The sequence below is a fragment of the Bufo gargarizans genome, chromosome 3 (assembly GCF_014858855.1).
Source record: "Bufo gargarizans isolate SCDJY-AF-19 chromosome 3, ASM1485885v1, whole genome shotgun sequence".
NCBI lineage: Eukaryota > Metazoa > Chordata > Amphibia > Anura > Bufonidae > Bufo > Bufo gargarizans.
The window spans coordinates 606912384-606931386 of record NC_058082.1 but is presented as its reverse complement, the minus strand read 5'-3'; the positions used below and the strand labels follow the sequence as shown (position 1 = coordinate 606931386).

Below are 19003 nucleotides of genomic sequence, written 5' to 3'. Positions count from 1 at the left end.
CGCTTGTTGATTGGCTGCTTTGCAGCCTTTCAAAAAGCGCCAAGAAAGCGTCACAAAAGCGCGAAGAAAGCGACGAACACCGAACCCGAACCCGGACTTTTACGAAAATGTCCGGGTTCGGGTCCGTGTCACGGACACCCCAAAATTCGGTACGAACCCGAACTATACAGTTCGAGTTCGCTCATCCCTACTGGTGAGATGTATGAATCGTGTAGCCACAATTTAAATGACAATTAAAAGCCCAATTCTGCTACAACTGTCCTTTACAAATCTACTCTTCATGGGCTGCGATCTGAAAGTATTTCTGTTCTGTATCTCAGCTATTATCTGTTTATTTTATAATTGCCATGAATGTGTGTCCCAAATTCTGAGCGATTTAGAAAAAATACACAAACTGAATCCAATTATTACTAGACTCAGCGATGTTGCTTGCATTACGTCCTAGTGATCCTATTTTATAATCTGAGATAACGTCTTCTTTCCGTCTGACAAGGACTTGGCAGTGATTCAGTTCGATGATCTGTGTTTTGGGTTCTCAGTCCCTCCATCTTCTACTTTCATTTTTGCCCTTACATTTTTAGCACTTGTGTTACATTGTCTTTTATTGCGTTGGCACAATTCCTAATGCTAGGGTTTATCATTGTAACATTTTTCTCACTTAGACTTTTCATATTGCTTTGGAGTGGGTTCACACGTAATATTTGCTGGTGTTTAACTGCACTTTTGTGGGTTTTGGTGTATTTTTTTGTCGTGGTAAAAACTCCAGCTGAAGGTCTACGGGAAATATGAAACACTGGACAAACAAGAGTTTGTTTGTTTTGTTTTTTTAACTCCAGGTAATTTTGTTGATTTGGTGTGCTTTTTTTTTTTTTCTTTCTGGCTTCTTTAAAAAAAAAACGCAGCATGCTGTAACTCTTGGCCTTTTTCCAATCATTTTCACATTACCTCTATAGGGAAAAGTGGTAAGACATACTGTTTGCAAAAAAATGCCTTAATAAATGGCACAAAAAAAATGCAGCAAAAAGCTAAGGGGTCCTAAAAAATGCGACTATGCTGGAGTTTTTTTTTTGTGGTAAAAAATGCCAGCCAAAATTTGAGTGCAAGGACCCTTATTGTGACGTAGATAGAAGTAGCGTAATTAGGGGCAGCGTACATCTATCTATGTTAGTTTGTGGCGACACTTATGTCTATAGATGAGCACTCACTCAGAAAGCTGATTTAATCCCATGCTTGGAGATAGAGATTTTGAAAACAAAAGCAAAATCAATAAAAGTATAAGCTTTATTAAAAGTCGACATTTACAACCATATATTGTGAATGTCAGAATGTCAAAAATAAAATAAAAAAGAAAAGTCATATTTGACTGTGAGTTGATGTGGTCAAAATGAATATTCTTTACATTTTTAAAGGTTACGGATCAATGTTTTGAATGCACGTTGGGGATTGAATGAAAATGAAGCTTCCTCATTCCCCGCCAACGCTACACTCACCTTGTATTTGGACAGGGCACTGAAAAATTCAAGTCATACAATCATGGTGGTCAAAAAATGCAAAACCTATAGAAGTGCAGGGAAAAAAATAATAAAACCAGTGACATATCGTATGTTGTACTTTCCATAATTGCTGTCACTATACTTCTAATATCTTGACTGTAGGCAATAGAGTTTCCAGTACATATGAAAGTATTCCATACTTCAGATACATCTTGTAGGTATGGAGCTCGGCATAGAACAAGTCTCAGTTTAAAGGATGAATCTTGTAGCATGTTCTGCATTCAGAGCTGCTCACAGTGTATGTTTACATGCCTACAATTGTGTAAGATTCTCTAAAAAGTTGACGCATGGCCTTCTCAATATTCAAATAAGGTATCCTTATAGCAGTAGATGAAGTTACCCAAAGGCCCAAAGAATACATTTTTTCACTAAAAAGTTTTCACTATATGTGCTTACTCCATTAATATCTATATACAGAAATGAGAATACCCTTTGAAAGGAGTTAACTAATCGGGCATTCTACCCCTCTATGACCCATTATCGAGATCTGCTTTAAAGCAACACCTCTTGCCGTGGTTGTCCCAGTTGGTCCATGTATTATATTGTCAGTCATTTGTTGAAATGGCGACATCTAATGCTACATTTTCCCTGTAGTGGTTGTTGTAGAGGAGCTGATGGCAGCTTCTCCTGGTAAAATCAGCTGTTTGCCAGGGGTTTTGCTCTTAGTATAAAAGAGTTGTCTGTGATAAGCCAACCCCTTTAACCTCTTCCTTCTCTGCTCCATAATAGTACATTGCTGCAAATAGATAGTGGTCAGCAATGTACTATATCGGCAATGTTTGGGTAGAGGCTCAGGAGGTGTCCATGTGCCATTACTTGCGGTTGGCAAAAAGGCATTATGTCAGTTTCTACAGTAACAGATATAATACACTGTAAGGGCACGGATGCAGACCAAATCTCAGGGTGTCATGACCAATCTCTGACCCTTTTGTGCCTGAGGTCAGAATGTCGCAGTGGGTGGCTACTCGCTTGGCTTCAAGAGATCACTCCATAACCTAGTGGTGGGAATGGATTCCGGTCCAGGTTTTTCAACTTAGGTTTGAGATCCTTTTTGTCCCATTTAGGAATCTGTAGCTTTTCCTTTCAGCTGTTCTCTGTCAGCCACTCCCAGCTCCTATATATTCTCCCTTTCTGCTTCCCTTGTTGCTAGATATAGATCTTCTAGTCTGACCACTGGTGGAGTTGGAGTTGCTTTGGAGGTGTTGGAACTGGAGCTGTCGGATCTCCTGTTTGTTGTCTCCTGTTTGTTGTTCCCTTTGAGGATTGTTTGTGTTGTTTGACCTTTCCCTGTTGTCACCTTAGGTGACAGTGGTGAGGACTAGTGCTCCTACCGTCCTACTCACTACCTAGGAGTTAAGCCAGGGACGAGGCATGTGATCGGCATACGGGTAAACAGCCAGGTGTCAGTGCTATGTGAGTTAAGGGTCACCACTCCTCCCTCTCCCTAGTGAAAGTATACTCTCCTTCCCTCCCCTCTGCGCCACATGTCTATTACTTTCCATATCAGACGCGAAACCAAAACTACGACCGTGTGTATGAACCCTAATATAGATGTTTTGCAGTGTTTTATATGGCTGATCAGTGGGACATATAAATAAAGTATGAAAAGTGTTTGGAAAAATAAAAGAAATCAAGAAAAACAAAACATTTAAGTATAGTATGTCAAAAATTTAATTAAATAAAACATATACATAATTGGAATCACTGCATTTGTAACAACCCATTCAATGAAATGACCACATTACTTGTCCTGTCTGATGAATGTCAGAAAATGAATTGAAACAGTTCTGTTTTTTGTTCATTCAACCTCACATAAATGCAATGAAAACAGCTCCATGGGTGAACAGCAAAAATGCTATGTTTTTGAATGCGGCAACACAAAATAAAATAGTTACATTTATAAAGAAAAGAATATATAAATGTGATATTGGCAGATCATACTGGCCCAGACAATTTGTATTACTTATAGCATACTGGGAACAACATGAAAAAAATATATATATAAAAAAAAAACGGCAGGATTAAGTAGTAGAGTTGAGCGAACACCTGGATGTTCGGGTTCGAGAAGTTCGGCCGAACATCCCGGAAATGTTCGGGTTCGGGATCCGAACCCGATCCGAACTTCGTCCCGAACCCGAACCCCATTGAAGTCAATGGGGACCCGAACTTTTCGGCACTAAAAAGGCTGTAAAACAGCCCAGGAAAGAGCTAGAGGGCTGCAAAAGGCAGCAACATGTAGGTAAATCCCCTGCAAACAAATGTGGATAGGGAAATGAATTAAAATAAAAATTAAATAAATAAAAATTAACCAAAATCAATTGGAGAGAGGTTCCATAGCAGAGAATCTGGCTTCCCGTCACCCACCACTGGAACAGTCCATTCTCAGATATTTAGGCCCCGGCACCCAGGCAGAGGAGAGAGGTCCCGTAACAGAGAATCTGTCTTCATGTCAGCAGAGAATTAGTCTGCATGTCATAGCAGAGAATGAGGCTTCACGTCAGCCACCACTGCAACAGTCCATTGGCATATATTTAGGCCCAGCACACACACAGGCAGAGGAGAGAGGTCCCGTAACAGACAATCTGGCTTCATGTCAGCAGAGAATCAGTCTGCATGTCATAGCAGAGAATCAGGCTTCACGTCAGCCACCACTGCAACAGTCCATTGGCATATATTTAGGCCCAGCACACACACAGGCAGAGGAGAGAGGTCCCGTAACAGAGAATCTGGCTTCATGTCAGCAGAGAATCAGTCTGCATGTCATAGCAGAGAATGAGGCTTCACGTCACCCACCACTGCAACAGTCCATTGGCATATATTTAGGCCTAGCACACAGGCAGAGCAGAGAGGTCCCGTAACAGACAATCTGGCTTCATGTCAGCAGAGAATCAGTCTGCATGTCATAGCAGAGAATGAGGCTTCACGTCAGCCACCACTGCAACAGTCCATTGGCATATATTTAGGCCTAGCACACAGGCAGAGCAGAGAGGTCCCGTAACAGACAATCTGGCTTCATGTCAGCAGAGAATCAGTCTGCATGTCATAGCAGAGAATCAGGCTTCACGTCAGCCACCACTGCAACAGTCCATTGTCATAAATTTAGGCCCAGCACCCAGGCAGAGGAGAGAGGTCCCGTAACAGACAATCTGGCTTCATGTCAGCAGAGAATTAGTCTGCATGTCATAGCAGAGAATCAGGCTTCATGTCAGCCACCACTGCAACAGTCCATTGGCATATATTTAGGCCCAGCACCCAGGCAGAGGAGGGAGGTCCCGTAACAGAGAATCTGTCTTCATGTCAGCAGAGAATCAGTCTGCATGTCATAGCAGAGAATGAGGCTTCACGTCACCCACCACTGCAACAGTCCATTGGCATATATTTAGGCCTAGCACACAGGCAGAGCAGAGAGGTCCCGTAACAGACAATCTGGCTTCATGTCAGCAGAGAATCAGTCTGCATGTCATAGCAGAGAATCAGGCTTCACGTCAGCCACCACTGCAACAGTCCATTGGCATATATTTAGGCCTAGCACACAGGCAGAGCAGAGAGGTCCCGTAACAGACAATCTGGCTTCATGTCAGCAGAGAATCAGTCTGCATGTCATAGCAGAGAATGAGGCTTCACGTCAGCCACCACTGCAACAGTCCATTGGCATATATTTAGGCCTAGCACACAGGCAGAGCAGAGAGGTCCCGTAACAGACAATCTGGCTTCATGTCAGCAGAGAATCAGTCTGCATGTCATAGCAGAGAATCAGGCTTCACGTCAGCCACCACTGCAACAGTCCATTGTCATAAATTTAGGCCCAGCACCCAGGCAGAGGAGAGAGGTCCCGTAACAGACAATCTGGCTTCATGTCAGCAGAGAATTAGTCTGCATGTCATAGCAGAGAATCAGGCTTCATGTCAGCCACCACTGCAACAGTCCATTGGCATATATTTAGGCCCAGCACCCAGGCAGAGGAGGGAGGTCCCGTAACAGAGAATCTGTCTTCATGTCAGCAGAGAATCAGTCTGCATGTCATAGCAGAGAATGAGGCTTCACGTCAGCCACCACTGCAACAGTCCATTGGCATATATTTAGGCCTAGCACACAGGCAGAGGAGAGGTTCATTCAACTTTGGGTAGCCTCGCAATATAATGGTAAAATGAAAATAAAAATAGGATTGAATGAGGAAGTGCCCTGGAGTCCAATAATATATGGTTATGGGGAGGTAGTTAATGTCTAATCTGGACAAGGGACGGACAGGTCCTGTGGGATCCATGCCTGGTTCATTTTTATGAACGTCAGCTTGTCCACATTGGCTGTAGACAGGCGGCTGCGTTTGTCTGTAATGACGCCCCCTGCCGTGCTGAATACACGTTCAGACAAAACGCTGGCTGCCGGGCAGGCCAGCACCTCCAAGGCATAAAAGGCTAGCTCTGGCCACGTGGACAATTTAGAGACCCAGAAGTTGAATGGGGCCGAACCATCAGTCAGTACGTGGAGGGGTGTGCACACGTACTGTTCCACCATGTTAGTGAAATGTTGCCTCCTGCTAACACGTTGCGTATCAGGTGGTGGTGCAGTTAGCTGTGGCGTGTTGACAAAAGTTTTCCACATCTCTGCCATGCTAACCCTGCCCTCAGAGGAGCTGGCCGTGACACAGCTGCCTTGGCGACCTCTTGCTCCTCCTCTGCCTTGGCCTTGGGCTTCCACTTGTTCCCCTGTGACATTTGGGAATGCTCTCAGTAGCGCGTCTACCAACGTGCGCTTGTACTCGCGCATCTTCCTATCACGCTCCAGTGCAGGAAGTAAGGTGGGCACATTGTCTTTGTAGCGTGGATCCAGCAGGGTGGCAACCCAGTAGTCCGCACAGGTTAAAATGTGGGCAACTCTGCTGTCGTTGCGCAGGCACTGCAGCATGTAGTCGCTCATGTGTGCCAGGCTGCCCAGGGGTAAGGACAAGCTGTCCTCTGTGGGAGGCGTATCGTCATCGTCCTGCCTTTCCCCCCAGCCACGCACCAGTGATGGACCCGAGCTGCGTTGGGTGCCACCCCGCTGTGACCATGCTTCATCCTCATCCTCCTCCACCTCCTCCTCATCCTCGTCCTCCTCGTCCTCCAGTAGTGGGCCCTGGCTGGCCACATTTGTACCTGGCCTCTGCTGTTGCCAAAAACCTCCCTCTGAGTCACTTCGAAGAGACTGGCCTGAAAGTGCTAAAAATGACCCCTCTTCCTCCTCCTCCTCCTCCTCCTGGGCCACCTCCTCTTCCATCATCGCCCTAAGTGTTTTCTCAAGGAGACATAGAAGTGGTATTGTAACGCTGATAACGGTGTCATCGCCACTGGCCATGTTGGTGGAGTACTCGAAACAGCGCAACAGGGCACACAGGTCTCGCATGGAGGCCCAGTCATTGGTGGTGAAGTGGTGCTGTTCTGTAGTGCGACTGACCCGTGCGTGCTGCAGCTGAAACTCCACTATGGCCTGCTGCTGCTCGCACAGTCTGTCCAGCATGTGCAAGGTGGAGTTCCACCTGGTGGGCACGTCGCATATGAGGCGGTGAGCGGGAAGGCCGAAGTTACGCTGTAGCGCAGACAGGCGAGCAGCAGCAGGATGTGAACGCCGGAAGCGCGAACAGACGGCCCGCACTTTATGCAGCAGCTCTGACATGTCGGGGTAGTTGTGAATGAACTTCTGCACCACCAAATTCAGCACATGCGCCAAGCAAGGGATGTGCGTCAAATTGGCTAGTCCCAGAGCTGCAACGAGATTTCGCCCATTATCACACACCACCAGGCCGGGCTTGAGGCTCACCGGCAGCAACCACTCGTCGGTCTGTTGTTCTATACCCCGCCACAACTCCTGTGCGGTGTGGGGCCTGTCCCCCAAACATATGAGTTTCAGAATGGCCTGCTGACGTTTACCCCGGGCTGTGCTGAAGTTGGTGGTGAAGGTGTGTGGCTGACTGGATGAGCAGGTGGAAGAAGAGGAGGAGGAAGCCGAGAAGGAGGAGGTGGCAACAGGAGGCAAAGAATGTTGCCCTGCGATCCTTGGCGGCGGAAGGACGTGCGCCAAACAGCTCTCCGCCTGGGGCCCAGCTGCCACTACATTTACCCAGTGTGCAGTTAGGGAGATATAGCGTCCCTGGCCGTGCTTACTGGTCCACGTATCTGTGGTTAGGTGGACCTTGCCACAGATGGCGTTGCGCAGTGCACACTTGATTTTATCGGATACTTGGTTGTGCAGGGAAGGCACGGCTCTCTTGGAGAAGTAGTGCCGGCTGGGAACAACATACTGTGGGACAGCAAGCGACATGAGCTGTTTGAAGCTGTCTGTGTCCACCAGCCTAAATGACAGCATTTCATAGGCCAGTAGTTTAGAAATGCTGGCATTCAGGGCCAGGGATCGAGGGTGGCTAGGTGGGAATTTACGCTTTCTATCAAATGTTTGTGAGATGGAGAGCTGAACGCTGGCGTGTGACATGGTTGAGACGCTTGGTGACGGAGGTGGTGGTGGTGGTGTTGGTGGTACATCCCCTGTTTGCTGGGCGGCAGGTGCCAACGTTCCTCCAGAGGCGGAGGAAGAGGCCGAGGCGGCAGCAGCAGAATAGGCCGAGGCGGCAGCAGCAGAAGAGGTAGCAGGGGGAGCCTGAGTGACTTCCTTGGTTTTAAGGTGTTTACTCCACTGCAGTTCATGCTTTGCATGCAGGTGCCTGGTCATGCAGGTTGTGCTCAGGTTCAGAACGTTAATGCCTCGCTTCAGGCTCTGATGGCACAGCGTGCAAACCACTCGGGTCTTGTCGTCAGCACATTGTTTGAAGAAGTGCCATGCCAGGGAACTCCTTGAAGCTGCCTTTGGGGTGCTCGGTCCCAGATGGCGGCGGTCAGTAGCAGGCGGAGTCTCTTGGCGGCGGGTGTTCTGCTTTTGCCCACTGCTCCCTCTTTTGCTACGCTGTTGGCTCGGTCTCACCACTGCCTCTTCCTCCGAACTGTGAAAGTCAGTGGCACGACCTTCATTCCATGTGGGGTCTAGGACCTCATCGTCCCCTGCATCGTCTTCCACCCAGTCTTGATCCCTGACCTCCTGTTCAGTCTGCACACTGCAGAAAGACGCAGCAGTTGGCACCTGTGTTTCGTCATCATCAGAGACATGCTGAGGTGGTATTCCCATGTCCTCATCATCAGGAAACATAAGTGGTTGTGCGTCAGTGCATTCTATGTCTTTCACCGCTGGGGAAGGGCTAGGTGGATGCCCTTGGGAAACCCTGCCAGCGGAGTCTTCAAACAGCATAAGAGACTGCTGCATAACTTGAGGCTGAGACAGTTTCCCTGGTATGCATGGGGGTGATGTGACAGACTGATGGGGTTGGTTTTCAGGCGCCATCTGTGCGCTTTCTGCAGAAGACTGGGTGGGAGATAATGTGAACGTGCTGGATCCACTGTCGGCCACCCAATTGACTAATGCCTGTACCTGCTCAGGCCTTACCATCCTTAGAACGGCATTGGGCCCCACCATATATCGCTGTAAATTCTGGCGGCTACTGGGACCTGAGGTAGTTGGTACACTAGGACGTGTGGATGTGGCAGAACGGCCACGTCCTCTCCCAGCACCAGAGGGTCCACTAACACCACCACGACCATGTCCACGTCCGCGTCCCTTACTAGATGTTTTTCTCATTGTTATGGTTCACCACAACAACAAATATATTATTTGGCCCAATGTATTGTATTCAAATTCAGCGGGATATAAATTTGAGGCCTAGTATTTAGGCGCTGGGTGACCGGTATGGATTTAGTGACAGAATTAGACTTGGAAATGCACAGAAGCGTGTGTGTGAAGTTATTCTGAATGACCCTATGTGCACCTTCAATATGATCTACCCTTTTAGGGATAGATTTCAAATAGCTCTGATATAGCAGAAACGACTAAATTATGAAATTGCTAAATTGGGAATTGTATTTCAACCCAGAACAAAAAATGTGCTTTGACGGACACTAAATAACTTTCCCAGCCACAACAGGACAGCGGTAACGAGAGATTTAGCGGGATATAAATTTGAGGCCTAGTATTTAGGCGCTGGGTGACAGGTATGGGTTTAGTGACAGAATTAGATTTGGAAATGCACAGTAGCGGGTGTGTGAAGTTATTCTGAATGACCCTATGTGCACCTTGAATATTATATACCCTTTTAGGGATAGATTTCAAATAGCTCTGATATAGCAGAAACCACTAAATTATGAAATTGCTAAATTGGGAATTGTATTTCAACCCAGAACAAGAAATGTGCTTGAACGGACACTAAATAACTCGCCCAGCTACAGCACTAGGGACAGATTTAGCGGGATATAAATTTGAGGCCTAGTATTTAGGCGCTGGGTGACAGGTATGGGTTTAGTGCCAGAATTAGACTTGGAAATACACAGTAGCGGGTGTGTGTGAAGTTATTCTGAATGACCCAATGTGCACCTTGAATATTATATACCCTTTTAGGGATAGATTTCAAATAGCTCTGATATAGCAGAAACCACTAAATTATGAAATTGCTAAATTGGGAATTGTATTTCAACCCAGAACAAGAAATGTGCTTGAACGGACACTAAATAACTCGCCCAGCTACAGCACTAAGGACAGATTTAGCGGGATATAAATTTGAGGCCTAGTATTTAGGCGCTGGGTGACAGGTATGGGTTTAGTGCCAGAATTAGACTTGGAAATACACAGTAGCGGGTGTGTGTGAAGTTATTCTGAATGACCCAATGTGCACCTTGAATATTATATACCCTTTTAGGGATAGATTTCAAATAGCTCTGATATAGCAGAAACCACTAAATTATGAAATTGCTAAATTGGGAATTGTATTTCAACCCAGAACAAGAAATGTGCTTGAACGGACACTAAATAACTCGCCCAGCTACAGCACTAAGGACAGATTTAGCGGGATATAAATTTGAGGCCTAGTATTTAGGCGCTGGGTGACAGGTATGGGTTTAGTGCCAGAATTAGACTTGGAAATACACAGTAGCGGGTGTGTGTGAAGTTATTCTGAATGACCCAATGTGCACCTTGAATATTATATACCCTTTTAGGGATAGATTTCAAATAGCTCTGATATAGCAGAAACCACTAAATTATGAAATTGCTAAATTGGGAATTGTATTTCAACCCAGAACAAGAAATGTGCTTGAACGGACACTAAATAACTCGCCCAGCTACAGCACTAAGGACAGATTTAGCGGGATATAAATTTGAGGCCTAGTATTTAGGCGCTGGGTGACAGGTATGGGTTTAGTGCCAGAATTAGACTTGGAAATACACAGTAGCGGGTGTGTGTGAAGTTATTCTGAATGACCCAATGTGCACCTTGAATATTATATACCCTTTTAGGGATAGATTTCAAATAGCTCTGATATAGCAGAAACCACTAAATTATGAAATTGCTAAATTGGGAATTGTATTTCAACCCAGAACAAGAAATGTGCTTGAACGGACACTAAATAACTCGCCCAGCTACAGCACTAAGGACAGATTTAGCGGGATATAAATTTGAGGCCTAGTATTTAGGCGCTGGGTGACAGGTATGGGTTTAGTGCCAGAATTAGACTTGGAAATACACAGTAGCGGGTGTGTGTGAAGTTATTCTGAATGACCCAATGTGCACCTTGAATATTATATACCCTTTTAGGGATAGATTTCAAATAGCTCTGATATAGCAGAAACCACTAAATTATGAAATTGCTAAATTGGGAATTGTATTTCAACCCAGAACAAGAAATGTGCTTGAACGGACACTAAATAACTCGCCCAGCTACAGCACTAAGGACAGATTTAGCGGGATATAAATTTGAGGCCTAGTATTTAGGCGCTGGGTGACAGGTATGGGTTTAGTGCCAGAATTAGACTTGGAAATACACAGTAGCGGGTGTGTGTGAAGTTATTCTGAATGACCCAATGTGCACCTTGAATATTATATACCCTTTTAGGGATAGATTTCAAATAGCTCTGATATAGCAGAAACCACTAAATTATGAAATTGCTAAATTGGGAATTGTATTTCAACCCAGAACAAGAAATGTGCTTGAACGGACACTAAATAACTCGCCCAGCTACAGCACTAGGGACAGATTTAGCTGGATATAAATTTGAGGCCTAGTATTTAGGCGCTGGGTGACAGGTATGGGTTTAGTGCCAGAATTAGACTTGGAAATACACAGTAGCGGGTGTGTGTGAAGTTATTCTGAATGACCCAATGTGCACCTTGAATATTATATACCCTTTTAGGGATAGATTTCAAATAGCTCTGATATAGCAGAAACCACTAAATTATGAAATTGCTAAATTGGGAATTGTATTTCAACCCAGAACAAGAAATGTGCTTGAACGGACACTAAATAACTCGCCCAGCTACAGCACTAAGGACAGATTTAGCGGGATATAAATTTGAGGCCTAGTATTTAGGCGCTGGGTGACCGGTATGGATTTAGTGACAGAATTAGACTGGGATATGGCCAAAAAATAAACAGACTATTGCTGGTTAAATGCACTTGGTGTGACAGCTTCACCCTGATGTAGGCTTTAGCCAAAAAACAACCACACCATTGAGGGTTAAATGCACTTGGTGACAGGCGCAGCTTGCCCCTGATTTTGTATATGGCCAAAAAATGAACAGACTATTGCTGGTTAAATGCACTTGGTGTGACAGCTTCACCCTGATGTAGGCTTTAGCCAAAAAACAACCACACCATTGAGGGTTAAATGCACTTGGTGACAGGCGCAGCTTGCCCCTGATTTTGTATATGGCCAAAAAATGAACAGACTATTGCTGGTTAAATGCACTTGGTGTGACAGCTTCACCCTGATGTAGGCTTTAGCCAAAAAACAACCACACCATTGAGGGTTAAATGCACTTGGTCGCAGCTTGTGCTGGCGCACCACAAGACACAAAATGGCCGCCGATCACCCCAGAAAAATGTGACTGACAAATGGTCTGGGCAGCCTAAAAACAGTGAGCAATTGAGGATCAGCAGCTCAATGATCCACAGCTGCAGATCGATCAGTTAATCAAGTCCTTTGGAGGAGTTAATCTGCCTAATCTCGCCCTACTGTCGCAGCCGCAACCTCTCCCTACGCTAATCAGAGCAGAGTGACGGGCGGCGCTATGTGACTCCAGCTTAAATAGAGGCTGGGTCACATGGTGCTCTGGCCAATCACAGCCATGCCAATAGTAGGCATGGCTGTGATGGCCTCTTGGGGCAAGTAGTATGACGCTTGTTGATTGGCTGCTTTGCAGCCTTTCAAAAAGCGCCAAGAAAGCGTCACAAAAGCGCGAAGAAAGCGACGAACACCGAACCCGAACCCGGACTTTTACGAAAATGTCCGGGTTCGGGTCCGTGTCACGGACACCCCAAAATTCGGTACGAACCCGAACTATACAGTTCGAGTTCGCTCATCCCTATTAAGTAGGCTTTTTACACCGTCACCCTAATGTATTGTATAAGGCTATACATTCATAGAATGTACCTCAAAATGGTGCTGTTAGGAAATACAACTCATTTCATTATGAAAAAAACAAGACCCCCCCTACATGGAACAATGTTGGCTACATTCAATAAGTTCCATAGTAGTGAATGGGGAAAGCCGGCTCATATTCACATTGGGTCCACAATTTTGAAATAGTAGCTGGTCCCAAAGGTGGAACCCTCACCTATTGGACATTTATGGCATATCCTAGTGATATGCCATAAATGTCCGGATGGGTTAATCTGTTTAATGTATCCATATGTAATAGAATTGCCCATCGTGTAACATGCAAATGAGCATAGGTGATTAAGGTGTTAAATTTGTTGTTGGGGGAGCAGCTTTTGTGGGAGTGTGTGTATATATAGCCACATAGTAATAGCTTGCCTAATTATAGCTTTCTGATTTTTAAAGTGCTGATTTTTATAAGTGCATTGGAGATACTCAGGAGGTAATCTGGAGGTGGATACAATCTAAACAAGTAAGATTTGTTTGTTTATAATCTTTCCCCTCTTTAAAATGGCAGACCTGGTTCGGTGCAGGAATTGTTCTGCTTTTATTTCAGGTTCCACTCTTCAGAGGTTTGGATGCTGTCTGATCTGTAGACAGCTCTCCATATTGCAGCAGGAAATTGCATTTTTGAAATTAACCGTTAAACAAACTCAGGCTGAGAACGTTGCAATGCCACTGCCACAAAGGCCCCCTAGAAATGGAAGATGGGTTACTGCAGGTTCTGGTAGATTGAGAGTTGTTGATAGAAGACATGTCCCACAGTCTGAAGCTCTCCATAATTCATTTGCAGCACTTTCAGAGTGCAAGAGCAACATGGAGGATGGCTCAAGCACAGTGGGTGAGGAACAATCATCTCCCAAGCCTAAAGTATGCAAGACTGCAGCCAAAGACAAAAAGGAGAAGGTGAGGACTGATAGTAAGCAGCTGTTGGTGGGCGATTCCATTATAAGAGGTGTGTGAAGTTTGAGAAAAATGGTGTTGTGAGATGTTTCCCTGGTGCTACCGCTAGCAGGGATAGACGACTGATCCTTAATATTGTTAGGCAAGCAAAGCAGGAAAGGGAGGTGGATGTTATTGTCCATCTTTAAACAAATGATCTGGCTTGCAATGAGGTTTCAAAGGTGAAGGAAGCTTTTCACACACTTGGAAATGATATACGGGAGGTTGCATCAACTGTTTCATTCTCTGCTGTTTTTCCTGTGCATAACTTTCAGCATGACAGGAAGATGCACATTAAGGAATTCAATGTATGGCTTGGTTAATGGTGTCTGAACCAAGGGTTTGGCGTTGTGTCTCATCTTAGCTCTCGTTGGAATGGAAAAGAACTGTACAAAAAAGATGGTTTGCATCTTTCTCTCAAAGGAAAGAATGTCCTCAGTGAACAGTTCCAAATATTTGCTAAGGAGCATTTAAACTAGGAAAGGGGGGCAAAAGAGTGATAATCCAGCAGTCCGACTGCCCCCTGGAACAATGCCAGAAGATGCCAGTAGCTTAAAGGTTATGAAATGACAAGCTCAGATTCTTGTCTAAAATGCTCGCAGCTTAGGGAATAAGATCAATGAACTTGAGGCTACAATGGCATCTGAGAATATAGATTTAGTGGCTGTTACTGAGACATGGTTCAATGGGAGTAATGACTGGGATATAACAATACCAGGGTTCTCTCTATACAGGAAAGACAGAGAAGGCAATAAGGGGGGAGGGGTAGCCCTGTATGTGAACGATAGCATGAAATCTAATTTGATACAAGTTAGCAAGACCAATTTAGAGTCAGTTTGGGTTACCTTGCAGCATGATAATCATAAGGTAACTCGTGTAGGTGTGATATATAGACCCCCTAGCCAAGTCAAAGAATTAGATGATCTACTAGTTGAAGAAATAGCTAAAATGGCATTGAAGGGGGAAGTTATCATTATGGGAGACTTTAATCTTCCTGATGTAAACTGGAAACCCAAAATAGCTAGTTCTGCTTGGAGTACAGATATTCTAAATTCCCTACTGGGATTATGTCTACAGCAAGTAGTTGAGGAGCCAACTCGGAAGGAGGCCATTTTACATTTAGTATTCACAAATGGGAATTTGGTATCTGATATTACTGTAAGGGAAAGCTTGGGATCTAGTGATCACCAGTCAGTGTGGTTTACTATAAGTACAGTGACTGAGTCACACCACACAAAAACAAAAGTTTTAGATTTTAGAAAAACAGACTTTTCTAAAATGAGATTAGTGGTATACAAGTCCCTATCAGATTGGAACAGTTTCCATGGAGTCCAGGAGAAATGGGACTACTTAAAAGTGGCACTATTGAAGGCAACAGATAATTGCAATTGGCTTGACAGTAAAAAGCAAAATAAGGAAGGGACCACTGTGGTACTCAGCAGAAGTGGCCCAAATCATTAAAAACTAAAAGATAGCATTTAGTAATAAAAAAAAAAAAAAAAACAAGGATGACAGGCAAATTTATAGAGTATGCTGAGAGAGGCCAAACAAGTTATAAGAGCTTCTAAAGCACAGGCAGAAAGAAATTAGCTCAGTCAGTGAAAAAAGGCGATAAGACATTCTTCAGATACATAAATAAAAAAAAGGGAACTAAAACAAGGAATTACTAAATTAAAAACAAAAGAAGATAGGTATATGGAAGAAGATAAAGAACTAGCTGACTGCCTCAATAAATACTTCTGTTCAGTTTTTACAAAGGAATAAGTTAGGAAAGAAGACTAATGAATCTTTTGATGCATGTGTCTTTATGGAGGAAGAGGTTCTAAGTCAGCTGTCTAAGATTAATACAAATAAGTCAAAGGGGCCTGATGGGATACACGCAAAGCTATTAAAAGAGCACATCGGCGAACTAGCAAAACCATTAACAGATTTATTTAACCAATCACTGGCAACAAGAGTCGTCCAAGAAGATTGGAAATTGGCAAATGTTGTGCCCATTCACAAGAAAGGTAGTAGGGAGGAATCTGCAACTATAGGCCAGTAAGCCTGACATCAATAGTGGGGAAATTAATGGAAACCATACTTATGGGGAGGATTGTGGAACATCTAAAATCCCATGGATTGAAAGATGAAAAACAGCATGGGTTTACCTCAGGGAGATCATGTCAAATAATCTTATTGACTTTTTTCATTGGGTGACTAAAATAATAGATGGAGGAGGTGCAGTAGACATCGCTTATCTAGACTTCAGTAAGGCTTTTGATACTGTCCCACATAGAAGGCTTATCAAAAAAAATTGCAGTCTTTGGGCTTGGACTCCCATATTGTTGAATGGATTAGGCAGTGGCTGAGGGACAGACAACTTAGGGTGTTGATGTTCCTGGAGGGATACACCAAATGGAAAAGGATTTAGGAAAACTAGAGGAATGGTCAAAAATCTGGCAACTAAAATTTAATGTTGATAAGTTCAAGATAATGCACCTGGGGCATCTGAGGAAAGACATTTAGGGGTCATTATTTCAGAAGACTTAAAGGTAGGCAGACAATGTCATAGAGCAACAGGAAATGCTAGCAGAATGCTTGGGTGTATAGGGAGAGGCATTACCAGTAGAAAGAGGAAGGTGCTCATGCCGCTCTACAGAGCACTAGTGAGACCTCATTTGGAGTATTGTGCGCAGTACTGGAGACCATATCTCCAGAAGGATATTGATACTTTGGAGAGAGTTCAGAGAAGAGCTACTAAACTAGTACATGGATTTCAGGACAAAACTTACCAGGAAAGATTAAAGGACCTTAACATGTACAGCTTGGAAGAAAGACGAGACAGAGGGGATATGATAGAAACTTTTAAATACATAAAGGTGATCAACAAGGTAAAAGAGGAGAGAATATTTAAAAGAAGAAAAACTGCTACAAGAGGACATAGTTTTAAATTAGAGGGGCAAAGGGACAAAAGTAATATCAGGAAGTATTACTTTACTGAGAGAGTAGTGGATGCATGGAATAGCCTTCCTGCAGAAGTGGTAGCTGCAAATACAGTGAAGGAGTTTAAGCATGCAAGGGATAGGCATAAGGCCATCCTTCATATAAGATAGGGCCAAGGGCTATTCATAGTATTCAGTATATTGGGCAGACTAGATGGGCCAAATGGTTCTTATCTGCCGACACATTCTATGTTTTTATGTTTCTATGTTTCTATATATAATTGTATAAAAATATTAAAGTGGTTTTGCGAGATTTTTTTTTAACTGATGATCTATCATCTGGATAGGTCATGAATACCTGATCGGTGGGGATCCGACACCTGGGACTACTGTTGACCAGCTGACGGCATTCACAGTAGCACCACAGTCTTCTTGCAGCTTAGCCTAGGCCATGTGATGTCACATTCATTGGTCACATGGTCTAGGCACAGCTCAGCCCCATTGAAGTGAATGAGGCTGAGCTGTGATACCAAGCACAGCCGCTAAACAATTTACAACGCTGAGCTTGGTGGGCAGAGAGAAGGCCGTGGCGCTACTGCAAGCGCCAGTGCCTTCTCAAACAGCTGATTAGGGGAGGTCCCCGGTGTCCAGGGACAGATTGGGAACTTAAAGTGTCTCTGGAAAAATAAATAAAAGTGTTCCCATGTTATGGTTGGGTCCAAAGTAACAGAAGGCAAGCAACACAACTAGTACAGGTCAAAACATGTGGTCAGGGACAACAGAATTAGGCGGAGACAGCAATACCATAATGCAACACAAGAACCAAATATCACAGTACAGCACAAAATATGGCCGCTCTAGCAGCAGTAATCAACTGTGAGGATGGCCTGCAGCCACCAGCCAGGTGCATAAGTACCTGATGCCCCTAGAATCGGTCCACTGGGAAATTTCCATGTAGGATGTATGGCCATTCCACCCCTGCGGGTATCAGCCCCCACCAATCAGGTACTGATGATCTATCCAGAGAATAGGTCATAAATTAAAAAAATCTCAGAAAAACCCTTAAAATAACATTTAGAGAAAATATATATGTTGAGAAAAAAGAATATAAAACCCCCTGGTGATACATTTGCTCAGTCAAATGAGGTCACTTCATATTCTTTTGTGCATTAAATACAGTAACGTGGAACTGTATTTTGTGTAATTATATTGACTTCAACTGACTGACTCAACTTTAGTAGGAGATTTTACTTAAATAGAGGTCTGAACCTACAGTATGGAAAATATCATTCTGTGTTAAAAAAATAAAATAAAGCATGGTAAAATTGACAGCTGTTGTCAGATACAGACTAGAAAAATCAGCACTAACCAAATTGTCCTTCCAGTACATCGACACCTTTTAAGGGCATTTGGTTTATTTTGCATTGCACTTATTTGGGGCTAAAACTCATCTTTCCAATTGTTTTTTTTTTTATTAAGAAATATTAACCGTGTGTCCTATACAGGTAGCATCTTTTCATATACAGGGCAGGCTGCTCTGTCTCCTTCATAGTCAGATCTGTCAGAGGAGCTGTCTGAGGGCTCGCTCTGTGATCCTTATTTCTGCAGTGTTGAGAAGTCCTAAATGATCATTTAAAGGGTTTCTACCACCAGGGTTTCTACCACCAGAAATACCGTTATGTAGCTGACTGACATTAGCTCATCGCTAATGTCAGCACCACATAACAGTATGTTATCGCTACATAACGTTATTTCTAGTGGAAGAAACCCTTTAAAGGGGTAGTGCCATGAGAATATTCTACATTTTTCGAACCAGCACCTGGATCTTAATTCTTTTGTAATTGCATGTAATTTAAACTTTTGTATAGCCACTGAGTTATTCAATAAAATGTATCTGTATAGCGCCACTTACGTTCTTATTTCGTTGACCTGCTCACTGAGAAGGCCGCACATGCTCAGTTTCATCCTTCAACTGCCCCCTGAGCTGTCATAGGGAGAGCTGAGACACGCCTCCTGAGCTGTGATAGGGAGAGCTGAGACATGCCTCCTGAGCTGTGATAGGGAGAACATGGACACACC

The 19003-nt window shown here is 44.0% G+C and overlaps 1 protein-coding gene across 1 annotated transcript in view; it reads left to right on the top strand.

Moving 5' to 3' along the window:
- The window catches only part of LOC122931874 (ephrin type-A receptor 6-like), a 275273-nt gene that overhangs the window by 15588 nt on the left and 240682 nt on the right, over positions 1–19003 (top strand). The gene's annotated exons all lie outside the window — the stretch shown is intronic.